We start from the raw sequence: 17,041 nt of genomic DNA on the forward strand, positions 1-17,041 counted from the left end.
CGTGCAAACGAGCATAGCCTTCAGAAATGAAGGAGTGAGATGCTCCAGTATCGAATAGAACTGATGCTGGGTGACAATTGACAAGGAGTGTACCAAGAACGACATCCGGATCATCATGAGCGTCTTTAGCTGAGACGTGATGCACACGTCCACGTTCAGTGGGGGCTGACTTGACACTGATCATCTTGCGTGATGGCTTGACGCAACCAACAGTCTTCTCGGGCTGGGGTGGAGCATAACTAGTCTGAGAGCAGTCACGTGCATAGTGTCCTGGCTTCCCGTATGTGAAGCAAGTCCCTGAGGTTGGACGTGGACCCGCACTAATAAGCGGTCTACCAGTAGGCCTGGGTGGAACATACGACTGGGCTGGGGAAAGCACCACATAGGATGGCCTCGGTGCATATCCGGAAGGAAGAGCGGAGTTCGGAACCCAAATTCGGCGTTTCTGGGAACTAGCACCGGAGGAAGATCCCAATTCACGGGTGTGCTTACGAGACTCCTCGTAAGTGAGCTGAGCTGTCTCTGCATTGATGGCCTTGTTCACAAGAGCTTGGAATGTATCACAACGATGCAGGTGGAGATCACGACGCAACTTGGGGTTGAGACCCTTCCGGAACCTAGCTTGCTTCTTGGCGTCCGTGGACACTTCTTCTGCGGCATAGCGGGCGAGGTTCTCAAACTCTCGGCTGTAAGCATCAACAGCCATCTTATTCTGGGTGAAACTACAGAACTCTTCTCTCTTGCGATCAAGGAGGGCCTGGGGAATGTGATGCTCGCGAAAAGACTCAGTGAAATCCTTCCAGGTAGGAATCTGGCCAGCTGGAAGCATAGCCTCATAGTTCTGCCACCAAAGACTAGCAGGACCTTCCAGGTGGTATGCAGCATAGGTGACCTTGTCATCTTCAGCTACGCTCGCGGAACGCAGCTTATGAGTGATGCTACGGAGCCAGTCATCTGCATCGAGTGGCTCGATGGAATGATGAAAGGTAGGTGGGTGCAAGCGAATGAAATCATGAATGGTAGCAGACCCTTTGAACTGATGTGCGGTGTTCTCCTCGATACGTGCCAACAAGCGGTTGGACTCACGCTTGTTCCTCTCCATTTCTAACATGCACTCTGTCAACGAAGGCTGGTCAGGAGGATCCTCATACCTACCATCTCCGTGGTTCTGGCTACGAGCAACGGAACTTCGCTTAGCTGATGACATCCTGAGAAACGAAACCAAGGACGAAATCAACATTAACTATGGACTATAGAATGTAGGACAAGGAGTTAGTATCACTCGAACTCCTAGGGAAATTCCGGCAGCATAACGGCAGTAAAATGCTCAGAATGAGACATCCTACTAGAATGGGGTAATAACATACTCATCAGCATTACTCAAGGTTCTGAGATCATACTAAGCAGACTACACCGGAAGTACTCGAAACTGGGGTATGACTCTGATCAACCAGTCTTATGGAACTATGGAGTAGTAACACGTGATCCTGATAGACGGAAAACAAGCCTAGTTCCTTAATCCCGTCGGAAAGATAGGATGACTCAGATCAAAAGGCCAGGGGGTAAAGGAGTAAAAAGAGCCTTACGTTCCTTCCCACAATCAATTCCCTTACATAACTAAAGAATTTCTAGACTCAACTTCGACCAGTATGGCTTGGTAATCCTACAGGCAGTCAGGCTCTGATACCAACGCTGTCAGGACCCCGACTCAATGCCACATCGATCTAGCATGTAACACCTCATATCACTTTGCGGCCTCACGCACGGTATCCCCACGGGTGTCGCCTTACTTTTGCCCGGGACCGTTTGCGCCTTTTGGCACACGTATATGATGGTGTCGCTAGCATCCATATGATAAAGAGCCCGGGCTGACATGGCTAGTCGTAAACCCAAAGTGGCACTAACTTACAGGGACAGGCATCCATGACCCAGCATCGAACGTGTCGGTCATCAACGAGTGAATCCAGGCTGTAGCACTGGGCTAACAGGACTCCGGTGAACCGGGCTGTAGCGGGCTAGCAGGACTCCGGTATTCATCGCGTGACATTTCCCCGAAGGGACAGACACAGGATCGAAGAAGGACACATGCCGGCCAACCTAAGTGTTCCGGAGCAGTAGCAAGCTACCAGGGCTCAGTGGAAGCACTAGGAGAAATTTCCCGGTAAGAGAGAACTACTAAGGATAAACAACTAGATAGTCAGATCCCACACATAGCAATACACATTACACGTACGCATAACGTGCAAGTATGTGCTGTACAACATGGCATCACAGCATAACTCAACAACTTATATAGATAAAGGCTCAGAAGAGCCATCACAGCATTATTACAAACAGGGGTCACATGACCCAACAGTCAGAGCAATCAAGCAACAAGCGGAAGCATTACATGTCTGAGTACAGATATCTATAAATGAAAAAGGCTGAAAGCCTGACTATCTACAACATCCGATCAAGATCGTAGCTGAGGTACTAGCTACTAGTCGAAGTCCCCGAGAACACTAGTAAGACCGAAGTCTCCGCTGCAAAAACATAAATAAAGCAACATGAGTACAAAGGTACTCAGCAAGACTTACATCAGATCCTATCATACATGCTTTTGTATCAAGAGGGTAATGTGGGGTATAGTTGCAGCAAGCCAGCTTTGACTCTGTGGCTATCCTGTTCTACGACTACCAGAAACTCTTGAGGTGAAACAATGTACACGAGACCACTAATCACCACACAATACACTACTATGGATTCATCCTCGTCTCCCTACGAGAAGGCCATCCATAGCACTCACACATGTCTTGAGCATTTTAGGGTATCCACTTCAAGTTGTCTATGTACCATGTAAGCATCCAAGAAGTCCATAACCGCGGACCCGGCTATTCGAATAGATCATGTTAACCCTGCAGGGGTGTACTTCTTCACACACGCTCTCGCCACTTACCGCCATGTACACGTCATGTATCTCGGCAACCTTCAAGCGGAAGCCTGGCGAGGGTGTCGGCCACGACCTGACTAACCACACAAGACTCTAGTCCAGGTTTATCGCCTATTCGGGTTCCATCCGCAAGGAGATCCGGCCGGGGTGTCGCTCACGGCCCCAAACGATGTGAGCAGGGTTCCCGAGCCCACCAACCGGGTGCCACTCGGTACACCGTGCCACGTGTGCCTAGTCTGTCCCAAGCCCACCCTGCCGGGTGGCACCTGGTAGAAAAATAGCACTACCTACAAACACCAGAAACTAGTTGCGACTCCTGGACAGAGACCAAGTTGGTTAATAAGTCGAGAGGGGTCGAGTTACCGGAACCCAATGTGTGGTAGTATCGAGTCAGTGGACAACATACACAGAACTCAGTGCTTAAGGACGGTTCCAGTGAGACAACCCACCATGTACTCCTACATGGCCTCTCACCGCTACCTTTACCAAATCGTGTTCACACACTTCACTCTCAGCATCAGCACATATCGTGACACTCCAATTCATTCCCAATGAATCAGACCTGACACAACTCTAAGCAATAGCAGGCATAGCATGGTAGGAACACAACAATGGCTTCAATCAACTCCTACACATGCTAGTGGGTTTCAACTATTTACTGTGGCAATGACAGGTCATGCAGAGGAATGGGTTCAACTACCGCAGCACAAAGTAGCAGATGAACCGTTGTTGTCCTAATGCAATAACTGAGAGCAGGAGCGAGAGAGTAGGGTTTTATCGAAATGAACAAGGGGGTTTGCTTGCCTGGTAAAACAACAGAGGAGGCACTGCTTCACAGACAGGTACTCTGGAACGTCTCCGGAGCAGGACCTATCGAGAAGGAACGGTGCCGGCAATCAATACACAATCATATGCAACAATATGATGCATGAACATGGCATGTAGATGTGATGCTGTTTGAGCTAATGCATCTAGTAAACATTTGGTTTGAAGTCCATTTGAACCAAAGGTTCAAATGCATTTCTAAATTAAGTCTCTTATATATGCCCTAATGTGTTTTCCCATATTCAGCATGTATAAGTTGGTTTTTCATGCATGAAACTAGTACAGATGGAAAGGTTGCATTTTTCTGATAATTTTTCATATATAAATTATTTCAATCTGAGCTACGGTTGAATTTCTATGAATTTTTGAAGTTTTAAATCATTTTCTGGATTTTCTGAATTATATTAAAACCAGAAATTATATACTGCGCCAGCATGACGTCAGCACGACGTCAGCGGTCAACTGGGCTGGTCCGGGTCAAACCTGACGTGTGGGGTCCACACGTCAGTGACAGGGGGTTAAACAGAGGTTAATTTAACTTGATTAAAAGGTTAGGGGGCACCGGGGCCCACTGTCAGTGTCAGGGGGGGGTTAGTTGACGGTGATTAGCACTAAGCTAATCACCTGACGGGCCGGGCCCACATGGCAGGGCTCAGGCGACGGGGCTCGCCGCCGGCGACCTCTGGACGCGGCGGAGTCCGCGCCACAGGCCACGGGGACGGCGTCTGAGAGCACCGGGGCGTAGCCCGGGCTCGTCCGCATCTGGTAGGACAGGAGGGAGGAGCGGGGAAGGCCGGAGCTCGCCGGAGCAAAGCTCGCAGCGGCGGCCGGAGTTCGGGCGAGAGCGGGATCGGGCTGCAGGGCACGGGGAGGCCACCTGAGGGGCTCGGCGGCACCCTCGTGGCACTAGGAGCGCGAAAGAATGCTTGGTTTGGGCGGAGACGGGCCGGGACGGCGACGGCGACATGGACGGCGGCGAGAGGCTTTGGCCGTGGTGGTTGAGCTAGCTAGACGGGGCAAACGAGCACGGGGAGGAGGGGGTTCGGTGCGGGGGCTCACCGCGGTTGCAGCGACGGTCGAAGTGGGCTCGGGGACGCACTGAAGCGGCCGGAGCGTTGATGGGGATCCACGGCGGCCGGCGATGGAAAAGACGACGGCGGCGGCTCCACGAGGCGTCCGGAGGTGCGTGGCTCGACGAGGAGCTTCAGGGCGAGGGGGCGGAGCTTGCAGGCACAGCGAGGGGTCGAGGGGGAGACGGTGGCCGCGGCGTTACGGTGGCATGGCTGCGGCTGCGCTCGGGCTCGAGAGGGAGACCAGGGGGAGAGGAGGAGGGAGAGAGTGAGAGGGCGGTCGGGGCTGCGTGGCGTCGTCCGGGGCGTTCCAGGCGACGAGGAGGAAGCAGGAGGTGGCCAGGGGAAGCAGGAGGTGGAGGCGCGGCAGTGCGCGCGCGTCGGCACGCGCCGTTCCCCTGTCGGGGAGGAAGACGACAGAGGAGGGGGGCCAGGTGGGCTGGGCCGCCTGCTGGCTGGGCCGGCCTGCTGCGGCTGGGCTGCACAGGGGAAGCCCCAGGTAAGCCTCTCTCCCCTTTTCAGTTTTCTTTTCTAATTTTCTGACATTTGTTTGATTTAATAAATATATTAAATCATTTAATTTCCTTATGCCAATTTTTGCAGGAGCTAGATATATTATTCCAGAGCTCTTTTATAATTGGCATAATTTTTGGACCATATTTCATATATATAGAAATATATTTCCAATGCAAATATTTATCGAATTAATCCAAATGGCCAAAATAAATATCCATGAGCTCCTAAAAATATTGTTTTGATTTTTATCTCTGTCCAATATTTTCAGAGGGCAACATGAGCATTTTCTTGGACCCTTTTGGAGAAATTTTTATTTGGGTCATTTTCAAAAATGATTCTGAGGGTTCCACCAATCCTCATTTCAAATTTAAATGAAATTTAAATATGATGCACAAATAGCTAGCTAGTCTAAGTCATACCAGACTAGGGATGTGACAACTAGCCCAAAACACATTCATTTTGCCATGTCATGATCATGCATCATATTGTGCATTGCATTGATTGTGTTCCCTTCTGTGTTGCCGGTATTTGTCCCCTCTCGATAGACGTGATACCGATGATGTGATCGTTGACACTGATGAAGACTCAATGTTATCTTCAGAATTGCCAGGCAAGCAAAACCCCCTTGTTCATTCCGATAAAATCCCACTCTCTCGCTCCTGCTCTCTTTTACTGCATTAGGACAACAACGACTTATTTGATACTTGCTGCGGTAGCTGAACCCTTTATCCTTTGCATGACCTATCATTGCCACAGTAAATAGATGAAACCCACTAGCATGAGTAGGAGTTGTTTGAGCCCTGATGTGCCTACTCATTCATGCTTGTTTGTCATGCCTGCTACTGCTTAGAGTTGTGTCAGGTCTGATTCATCGGGGATGAATCAGAGGCGTGTGAACATGTCCCAATGTGTGTGAGCTAAGTGTGTGAACACGATTTGGTAAAGGTAGCGGTGAGAGGCCATGTAGGAGTACATGGTGGGTTGTCTCATTGCAGCCGTCCTCAGGAACTGAGTTCTGTGTTTGTGATCCATGACCAGCTACTACCACACATTGGAATGCTTAAGTGCCCCTCTCGACTTATTAATCAACATGATCTCTGTCCAGGAGTTGCAACTAGTTTCTGGTGTTTGTAGGTAGTGTTAGTAGTCTACCAAGTGGCATCCGGTACAGGTGGGCTTGGGACAGACTAGGCACAGTGGCCCGGTGTACCAAGTGGCACCCGGTTGGTGGGCTTGGGAACCCTGCACACATCGTTTGGGGCCGTAAGCGACACCCCGGCCGGATCTCCTTGCGGATGGAACCCGAATAGGCGATAAACCTGGACTAGAGACTTGTTCGGTTAGTCAGGTCGTGGCCGACTCCCTCGCCCGGCTTCCGCTTGAAGGTTGCCGAGGTACATGACGTGTACAGGGCGATAAGTGGCGAAAGCGTGTGTGAAGAAGTACACCCCTGCAGGGTTATCATTATCTATTCGAATAGCCGGATTCCTCGGATATGGAAACATGGACCCCTTGTACAGTTCATAGACAAGTGAAAGTGGATACTCTAAAACACGCAAGATAAGCGTGAGTGCTATGGATGGCGTTCTCGTAGGGAGACGGGAGCGGATCCATAGTGGTGTATTGATACGGTGAATATGTGGACTCGTGTGCGCCACCTCAAAAGAGTTAATTGCAGTCGTAGTTCAGGTTAGCCACCGAGTCAAAGCTGGCTTGCTGCAATTAAACTCCACCACCCCTTTGTTGATAATGATGCATATGTAGATAGTTCTGATGTAAGTCTTGCTGGGTACATTTGTACTCACGTTTGCCTATTTTATGTTTTTGCAGAGAGACTTCAGTCTCACTAGTAATTCCGCGTGGACTTCGACGTTTAGCTTGTTACCTCAGCTACGATCTTGTGCCCTCGGCAGGATCTGGTAGATAGTCAGGCTTCTCAGCCTTTTTCATTTATAGATGTCTGTACTCAGACATGATAGCTTCCGCTTGTGCTTTGACTTGTATGCTCTGATTGTTGGGTCATGAGACCCATGTTTGTAATATCTCGCTCCTCGGAGCCTATTGAATAACTACTTGAGTCATAGAGTCATTTTGTGATGCCATGTTGTATTGCACATATCGAGCATATTGTGTGTATGTTATATTTAATGCTTGGTATGTGTGGGATCTGACTATCTAGTTGTTTATCTTTAGTAGCCTCTCTTACCGGGAAATGTCTCCTAGTGTTTCCATCGAGCCATGGTAGCTTGCTACTGCTCCGGAACACTTAGGCTGGCCGGCATGTGTCCTTCTTCGTTCCTGTGTCTGTCCCTTCGGGGAAATGTCACGCGATGAATACCGGAGTCCTGTTAGCCCGCTACAGCCCGGTTCTCCGGAGTCCTGCTAGCCCAGTGCTACAGCCTGGATTCACTCGCTGATGACCGACACGTTCGATGCTGGGTCACGGATGCCTGTCCCTGTAAGTCTGTGCCACTTTGGGTTTACGACTAGCCATGTCAGCCCGGGCTCCTTATCATATGGATGCTAGCGACACTGTCATATACGTGTGCCAAAAGGCGCAAACGGTCCCGGGGAAAGGTAAGGCGACACCCGTGGGGATACCGTGCGTGAGGCCGCAAAGTGATATGATGTGTTACATGCTAGATCGATGTGGTACTGAGTCGGGGTCCTGACAGATACCACGACGTCGAGTGCCCATAATTGTCCCCGCGTAGATGGTTAGTGCGTATAGGCCAGTAGCCAGACTCAGATCAAATACCAAGATCTCGTTAAGCGTGTTAAGTATCCGCGAACGCCGACTAGGGCCAGGCCCACCTCTCTCCTAGGTGGCCTCAACCTGCCCTGTCGCTCCGCCACAAAGCAACAGTTGGGGGGCGTCGGGAACCCAGACCCACCTCTACCGGGATGGAGCCACCTGCCCCTTCAGCCCCCATCTCCGAACAATATCATAAGTAATGTAACAGTATAAGTACATATCATATGCCCGTGATCACCTTCCGAGTGATCACGACCCAGTAATATAGCATGGCAGGCGGACAAGAGTGTAGGGCCACTGATGGAACACTAGCATTTTATACTAAGCATTTAGGATTGCAGGTAAAGGTAACAACAGTAGTAGCAAGGACAGACTATGCATCAAGATAGGATAACGGAAAGCAGTAACATGCTACACTACTCTAATGCAAGCAGTAGAGAGTAGGCGATATCTGGTGATCAGGGGGGCTTGCCTGGTTGCTCTGCCAAGAGAGAGGGGTCGTCAACACCGTAGTCGTACTGGGTAGCAGCGGCATCGGTCTCGGTGTCTAGCGAGAGAAGAGGGGGGAGAAACAATAAATATTAAGCAAACAGATGCATAGCGATGCATGACATGACAAGTAGCGGTGCTAGGGGTGCCCTAACGCGGTAAGAGGTGGTACCGGTGAAGGGGGGAAAACATCCGGGAAAATATCCCAGGTGTTTCGCATTTTCGGACAGACGAACCGGAGTTGCGTGTTCGCTATGCTAGGGATGCGTGGCGGGCGAACGGGCTGCGTATCCGGATTCGTCTCGCCGTTCGGAGCAACTTTCATGTACAAAGTTTTTCATCCAAGGTACGGTTTATTTTATATTAATTTTCAAAGTTTTAATTAATTTTCTAGAGTTTTGTATTTAGTTTTAATCTGAATTGACCAAGTCAATTTGACCGGTCAAAAGCAAAGGTGGTAGCCCACATGTCATAGGCTTAGACATTTTTAATCTAATTAATATTTTACCAACAGTAGAGTCTAAATGTTATATACACTACACCTAACCATTAATTAGCCTAACTACTGATTAGCTACTAACCTAAATAGGGCCGGTCTCATCCAGAGACGCAGCCGGTCACGCACACACGATGCACACACACACACATCACACAACTACACAGGGTCAGCCAGATGCACACAGCCGTGGCACAGCCGGCCACACACGGCGCGCGCACACACACACTAGACACACACTCACGCACACACATCACATGCCACACATGGCCATGGCCAGGCAGCAACCGGCATAACAAGCAGCAGCAGAGGCAACTTGCAAGGCAGCCCAGCGGCGGCGCTACCAAGCAGCGGCAACAGCATGGTAGAAGCATCATCAGCAAGCAAAAGCATCTGCATTATGCGACCAGTAGTGCAAGAGCAACAGCAGGCTGCGCCGCGAAGTAACAGCAGCAGCAGCGGGTACGCGCGAGGAATGCAGATTTTGTGAGCTTATGCACCCGGGCCTCACTATCCTAACCCTCCAATGTTGCTTTGAGATCTGTGCTACACAACTACCTTATTACATGGAATTTTCTCTTTTTTGTTCCTCTCATATAAAACATGTCTTGAACTTCAAACTTTGCAGTACAACATAACTTTATAACTAGAATGTGAGATAAAACTTTCAGATTTTTTTGTCCGACATAAATATGAAAAATAAGATTTTTTAATCAAATAAATCTCATTTTGTATATTTATGTTGGACCAAAAAATCTGTAAGTTTTATCCCACATTCTACATAGAAAGCTTTGTTGTGCTGCAAAGTCGAAGTACAAAATACATGTTCTATATGAGAGAAACAAAAAAGAGAAAATTATTTGCACGAATCATGATGCAGGAATGAATGGTTGGATAAGGAGTACCCGGGTGCATAGGCTCTAAAACATGTTTTCGTACGCGCGAGTGGCGGCGGCTGCAGGCACTAGTGAGGAGCAGGGGCGCGGCAGCAGTTGGGCGCGGCTCGGGCGCGCGTGGAAGGGCATCACGCCCAGACGGGCGCTGCCAGGGGCTCGCGGGCGCACGCGTGGAGGTGGGCGCGGCCGCGGTGAGCGCGAACTCGCACAAGTCGGGGTGGCGGCGGTGCACGGCGGCAAACAATAACGGGAGGAAGGGGGAAAGCGGGGGAATCTGAAGCGGAGCTCACTGCGAGGCTGATGGAGAGCTTGGGGAGGCCGGAGGTTGCCGGGATGATGCGGATCGAACGACGGCGTCGGACGGCCATGGCGGAGGAAGAAGGCGCGAGCGTCGCGGGTGATGCTCCCCAGCCTCGATCCGGCAGAGTAGAAGATGCAGACGACCGCGATAGTGCTGCCGCACAAGCTCCAAGCCGGCGAGGAGCGCGGTGGCCGTGGCTAAGACGACGACCATGGCGGTTGGGTACTCGGGCGCGTCCAAATTGAAGATGGTAAGCGGGAGAGCAGGGGAATGGAGCTAGGGTTCGTGTACGGGGTGAGGAGGGTCTTATACAGCTTGGCGGCATGCGGGATGGGCGACGCGTGCGGTAGCCACGCCATGGACGACGCACAGGCGTCCACCACGCTCGTGTGAGCAGTAGGAAGGAGAGAACAAGGGGGTTTTGCTGGGCTAGGCTGCACTGCCCATTTTGCCAGATGGGCCAAGTTCCCAGTAGCTTGGTTTTTTTATATATTTTACATTTGGATTACTGTTTTCTTTTATAGCTATTGTTTTGTATTTAGTTTAGATATTAAATGATTTTAGTTACATTCTAAGCTTCCCACATAATTACCTGCTGATATTTTGGTGTTGTCCAAAAAGTTTGAGGTTATTTGGAAATGTTTGAAAATAGGTTTATATTTAAATGGGCATAATAAGTGTTGCTTGTCCAATTAAATTATGCCTAGGGTAATTTAAAAATCCATTTAAGGTTGGTTCCTACATGTTAAATACTTCGTGAATATTTGCAAACCCTAGAACATTTTTATTTGACAGTTTGAAAAAAAAAGAATTTGACTTGTTATTTGAAATTTGAATTTGAGGTCGGTTTGGAACAACGTGAGGATTAGCAAAATTTAATTATGATGACATGGCACCATTAACAGGAGTTTACTGTAGCATGACACCCGGGGTGTTACAGAATACGCGTCTTCTGCGAACACCCCCGCATTATATGCGTGGGGGCTGAAGCCGACGACTGCAATCTTTCAAATTATACACATGTATACATAAACGGCCGCACAGGAGACATCACAATACTTTCGGGCAAAAGAAAAAACACAACCTTGATAAATTTAAATAAAACATTGTTTTTACAATGGGAATACATGTCACTCAAACATAATATTCTTCGAGCAGTGGGCCTCTATCAAACGAGCACCCTCAAGAACTTCTTCAAAATAGTGCTCGGCAGCAACTCAGCCTATGGATGAACCCTGCGCCGCAACAGTGGTAGCATCCATCTCCGCCCAATATGCTTTGACACGGGCAAGGGCCATCCACGAGCCTTATATGCACGCTGACCTTTTCATCGCATTGATGTGCGGCACCGCACCAAGGAACTGCTGCACTAAGCTAAAATAGCTGTTCGGCTTCGGCTTTTCCGGCCACAGATGATCTACGACGGACCTCATGGCGAGGCCGGACAATCTATTGAGTTCGGCTCATTCGGCAAGTTGATCAGTTAGTGGAAGCGGACGCTCTGGAACGTTAAACTGCAATCAGAATAACTTGTCCACTTCACGATCTGTTTGATCTCGGAAGTATTCGGCCGCATCGACGGCACTCACCGTCAAATTCAGATATGCGTCTGCCGAACTCCACAGTCGATCCAGAGGGGCATACCGCGGATCTCCGAACTTCCTCCGCAGCAAAAAGGGCTTCCCAGCCACAATATCACCGGCTTCACGCAGCTCCTTCTTCGCTCTCATGGCAGAGCGGGTGTCTTTGGTCGCCACCGTGGCCTTTTCAAGGTCCGTTGCCTTCGCTCGGTTTTCTTCTTCAAGGAACTGGCAACGGTCGGCAGTGTCTTTTAACTTTACGGCCATCTTGGCCATCTTCTCTTTGCTCTCGCAATGCGCGGCCTTCTCGGCTTTAAACTCTTCGTCCGCCTTCAAAGTAGCCACATTACTACTTCTTGCTTGTTCTTTGGCTCGGGTAAGTTCCGCCCGAAGGGTTTCCATGGTGGCAGCTCCATCTGCAGTCATAAAATATTAAAGATACTGGCATCACGCTCCTCTTACTATGTGGCATTCACCAGAAAATATCACTTACCCTATGCCTCGTCAAGCCTCTTGTTAACAAGCTCGATGTCGGCATCCGCCGCATCCAGTTGCCGCTTCAGTTCGGCAAACTCATGAGTCCGGCTAGCCACCGGAGCTCCCACTACCTGCACATTAAAGCGGTATGCTTATTACCTGGGACTATGATCCTTTGCTTGCCGCCGTTCTCGGTGACAACCAGAGTCTCAGGGGCTACTATCTACACAGGGCACACTTAAAAATGTGTGGTACTATTACAAAGGTATATCATCTCACGTACCTCAAAGCCCGTTAGTAGACACATAAAGGCGTCATGCAACCCGCTTTTGGCGGACGAAATCCTTTCCATCACCGTACTCATTAACGTACGGTGTTCTTTAGAGATGGTCGCTCGCTTCAACAGATCCCTCAGTGCGTCCGACCGCGTACCAGACGGCACCGGATTCCCTTGTTCGCCCTCTTCGAGAGCCGGATGCTGGGGACTTTGTGTGACCATAGGATTATCTTTTGGCCTCACCGGATTCGGAGAGGCCCTCCGCGATGACACTTCAAGGTCGCCCGCTTCTTGAGCGGGGGAGTTCGGGGGAGGCGTTTCGCTCTCCATCATCTCCGGAAGAAGGTCCCCTGAAGACGAGCTCAATTGAGAAGGGCTAAGATCCGAACTGCAAGACAAACGCTTCGGTTATTTTCCTCGGAAGTAAGGTAAAATATCTTTACTATTAAGTATTTTTGACCACTTACGGCTCGTTAGAGGGCTGTTCCCCGCGCGGACTTTGTGCGGCAAGAGCACCCCCAAGGCAGGACCCTCTATTGGAGACTTCTTCTCCCGTTTGGAAGCCTTGGCTTCCGAATCCTCAGAGGCAGTCCTCCTCCTTCCCTGGAGCGAGAGAAGGTAAGAATCTTCCCCTTGGTTATCCTCCCTCATGGAGGCGCTAATTCCCTCGGTTGGAATTGGTAGCGATGGGGGCCCGCTTTCGCCCTCATTATTCTCCCCTTTATCTTCCTTTGAGGGCTCCAGGCAAGGTGCTAGCTCGAGCATCTTTTCCAGCACCGGATTTTCCAAACCCTCGGGAAGAGGGGTCGAACACCGAATCATCTTCGCCTTCGTTAGCCAGTCCTGGTCGAAGAGCGACTTCTCAGAATGACATCATGATAAATGAAAGACGGGGTGTTCGGCTAGAGGATTACTTACCTGGTCGGCGGTGCGGTTGCTGCTCAGGCCCACGTCCTCGGTAGTATCCGGACACTCTATTTGAGGTCCGAAGAATGACTTATACATCTTCGTGTGCGTCAGGACGAGGAAATTCTGATAGCGCGCGGTCCTTCTGGGTTGAATTCCCACAAGCGAAGGGGCTGGCGTTTGGAAGGCAGGACTCGACAAACTAGCATGACTTGCATTACCATAACCAAATTAAAATCTCCCTCGAAGAGATCTCGGATGCGGCTCTGCAATATGGGCACATCCTTGGCTGGACCCCAGCTCAGCCCCCTGCTGATCCATGACATCAGTTATGGTGGAGGGCCTGAGCGAAAGGCGGGGGAAGCTACCCACTTGGCACTTCTGGGAGCGGTGATGTAGAACCACTCCCGTTGCCATAATCTGGACACCTTTGGAAAGGAACCTTTTGGCCGCAGAGCTCCAGCAATCTTGCTTATTAATGTGCCTCCACATGCTGCGTACTGTCCCTCGACCATCTTCGGCCTCACGTGAAAGGTCTTGAGCCACAGGCCGAAGTGAGGGGTAATGCGGAGGAAGGCCTCACATACGACAATAAATGCCGAGATGTGGAGAAAGGAGTCCGGGGCTAGATCATGGAAATCTAGCACGTAATAGAACATCAAACCCCTAACGAAGGGATCCAGAGTGAGGCCTAGTCCTCGGAGGAAGTGAGAGATGAACACGACGTCTTTGTTGGGTTCAGGAGTAGGGACGACCTGCCCTCGGGCGGGCAGCCGATGTGAGACTTAGGCGGTCAGGTACCTTGCCTCCCTCAATTTCTTGATATCCTCTTCCGTGACGGAGGAGGACATCCACCGGCCCTGGAGGCTGGATCCGGACATGATTAAAGGTCCGAAGCACCTGACCTAGACTTTGGGTGTTAGAACTCGAGGCGGGGAAAGGATTCGATTGAGCATGGGAGGAAAAAAGTAAAAGCCTTGACCCTTTATAAAGAGGGTGATTATCAAGCGTCCTCCTCGTGGTCGTTTGGGACTTGCCTAAAATCTAGGAGTCCTAGACACGGTTGGGTTACCCACGCCCGTATTGATGAGAATCCCGTGATAAGGGGAACACGATCTCTGCTTTCACAAGACGTGTCAAGAAACCGCCTCGCGTTGTGTGCGGGGCTAGTTAAAGGAAGCGGTTCGAATAATTACCGGGCCATGGCATAATGTCATGTTGCCAAAGCGTTTCAGAAGATTAGATTTGTGGAAATATTATTCTCTCTACGGTGGTATGTGGAACTTATTTTGCAGGGTCGGACACTATCCTTGTATTCAAATTCTTCCGTGATGTATTCGGAGGGGGAACCCGCTTGCAATGCCGAAGACAATACTGCGTGCCGGACACATCGTCATTGAAGCCTGGTTCAGGGGCTACTGAGGGAGTCCTGGATTAGGGGGTCTCCGGACAGCCGGACTCTATCCTTTGGCCGGACTGATGGACTATGGAGATACAAGATTGAAGACTTCGTCTCGTGTCCGGATGGGACTCTACTTGGCGTGGAAGGCAAGCTAGGCAATACGGATATGTATATATCCTCCTTTGTAACCGACCTTGTGTAACCCTAGCCCCCTCCGGTGTCTATATAAACCGGAGGGTTTTAGTCCGTAGGACAACATACAATCATACCATAGGCTAGCTTCTAGGGTTTAGCCTCTCAGATCTCGTGGTAGATCTACTCTTGTACTACCCATATCATCAATATTAATCAAGCAGGACATAGGGTTTTACCTCCATCCAGAGGGCCCGAACCTGGGTAAAACATCGTGTCCTCTGCCTCCTGTTACCATCCGCCTTAGACGCACAGTTCGGGACCCCCTACCCGAGATTCGCCGGTTTTGACACCGACAAGCACACATGGGAATATCGTCAAGCTAGTTTTCATGACGTTCATATGATTCGCGTTCGGTACTTTGATAATTTGGTATGTGGGTGGACCGGTGCTTGGGTGTTGTCCTTACTTGGACAAGCATCCCACTTATGATTAACCTCTATTGCAAGCATCTGCAACAACAACAAAAGTATTAAGGTAAACCTAACCATAGCATGAAACATATGGATCCAAATCAGCCCCTTACGAAGCAACGCATAAACTAGGGTTTAAGCTTCTGTTACTCTATCAACCCATCATCTACTTATTACTTCCCAATGCCTTCCTCTAGGCCCAAATAATGGTGAAGTGTCATGTAGTCGACGTTCACATAACACCACTAGAGGAGAGACAACATACATCTCATCAAAATATCGAACGAATACCAAATTCACATGACTACTAATAGCAAAACTTCTCCCATGTCCTCAGGAACAAATGTAACTACTCACAAAGCATATTCATGTTCATGATCAAAGGGGTATTAATATGCATATAGGATCTGAACATATGATCTTCCACCAAATAAACCAACTAGCATCAACTACAAAGAGTAATTAACACTACTAACAACCCATAGGTACCAATCCTAGACTTGGAGACAAGAATTGGATACAAGAGATGAACTAGGGTTTTGAGAGGAGATGGTGCTGGTGAAGATGTTGATGGAGATTGCCCTCTCCCGATGAGAGGAGCGTTGGTGATGACAATGGCGATGATTTCCCCCTCTCGGAGGGAAGTTTCCTCGGCAGAACAGCTCCGCCAGATCCCTAGATTGGTTCCGCCAAGGTTCCGCCTCGTGGCGGCGGAGTCTGGTCCGGAAAGATGGCTTATGTTTTTTTCCTCATCAAAAGACTTCATATAGCAGAATATGGACATCGGAGGGCCACCAGGGGGCCCACGAGGTAGGGGCGCGCCCAGGGGGGTAGGGCGCGTCCCCACCCTCGTGGGCAGGCTGTGGCCCCCTGGTGAACTTCTTGCGCTCAGTATTTTTTATATATTCTGAAAATGACTTCCGTGAAGTTTCAGGACTTTTGGAGTTGTGCAGAATAGGTCTCTAATATTTGCTCCTTTTCCAGCCCAGAATCCCAGATGCCGGCATTCTCCCTCTTTATGTAAACCTTGTAAAATAAGAGAGAATGGGCATAAGTATTGTGACACAATGTGTAATAATAGCCCATAATGTGTCAGGACCCCGACTCAATGCCACATCGATCTAGCATGTAACACCTCATATCACTTTGCGGCCTCACGCACGGTATTCCCACGGGTGTCGCCTTACCTTTGCCCGGGACCGTTTGCGCCTTTTGGCACACGTATATGACAGTGTCGCTAGCATCCATATGATAAGGAGCCCGGGCTGACATGGCTAGTCGTAAACCCAAAGTGGCACAGACTTACAGGGACAGGCATCCATGACCCAGCATCGAACGTGTCGGTCATCAGCGAGTGAATCCAGGCTGTAGCACTGGGCTAGCAGGACTCCGGTGAACCGGGCTGTAGCGGGCTAACAGGACTCCGGTATTCATCGCGTGACATTTCCCCGAAGGGACAGACACAGGAACGAAGAAGGACACATGCCGGCCAGCCTAAGTGTTCCGGAGCAGTAGCA

This window comes from Triticum dicoccoides, chromosome 5A (genome assembly GCF_002162155.2).
Source record: "Triticum dicoccoides isolate Atlit2015 ecotype Zavitan chromosome 5A, WEW_v2.0, whole genome shotgun sequence".
Classification (NCBI taxonomy): Eukaryota; Viridiplantae; Streptophyta; class Magnoliopsida; order Poales; family Poaceae; genus Triticum; species Triticum dicoccoides.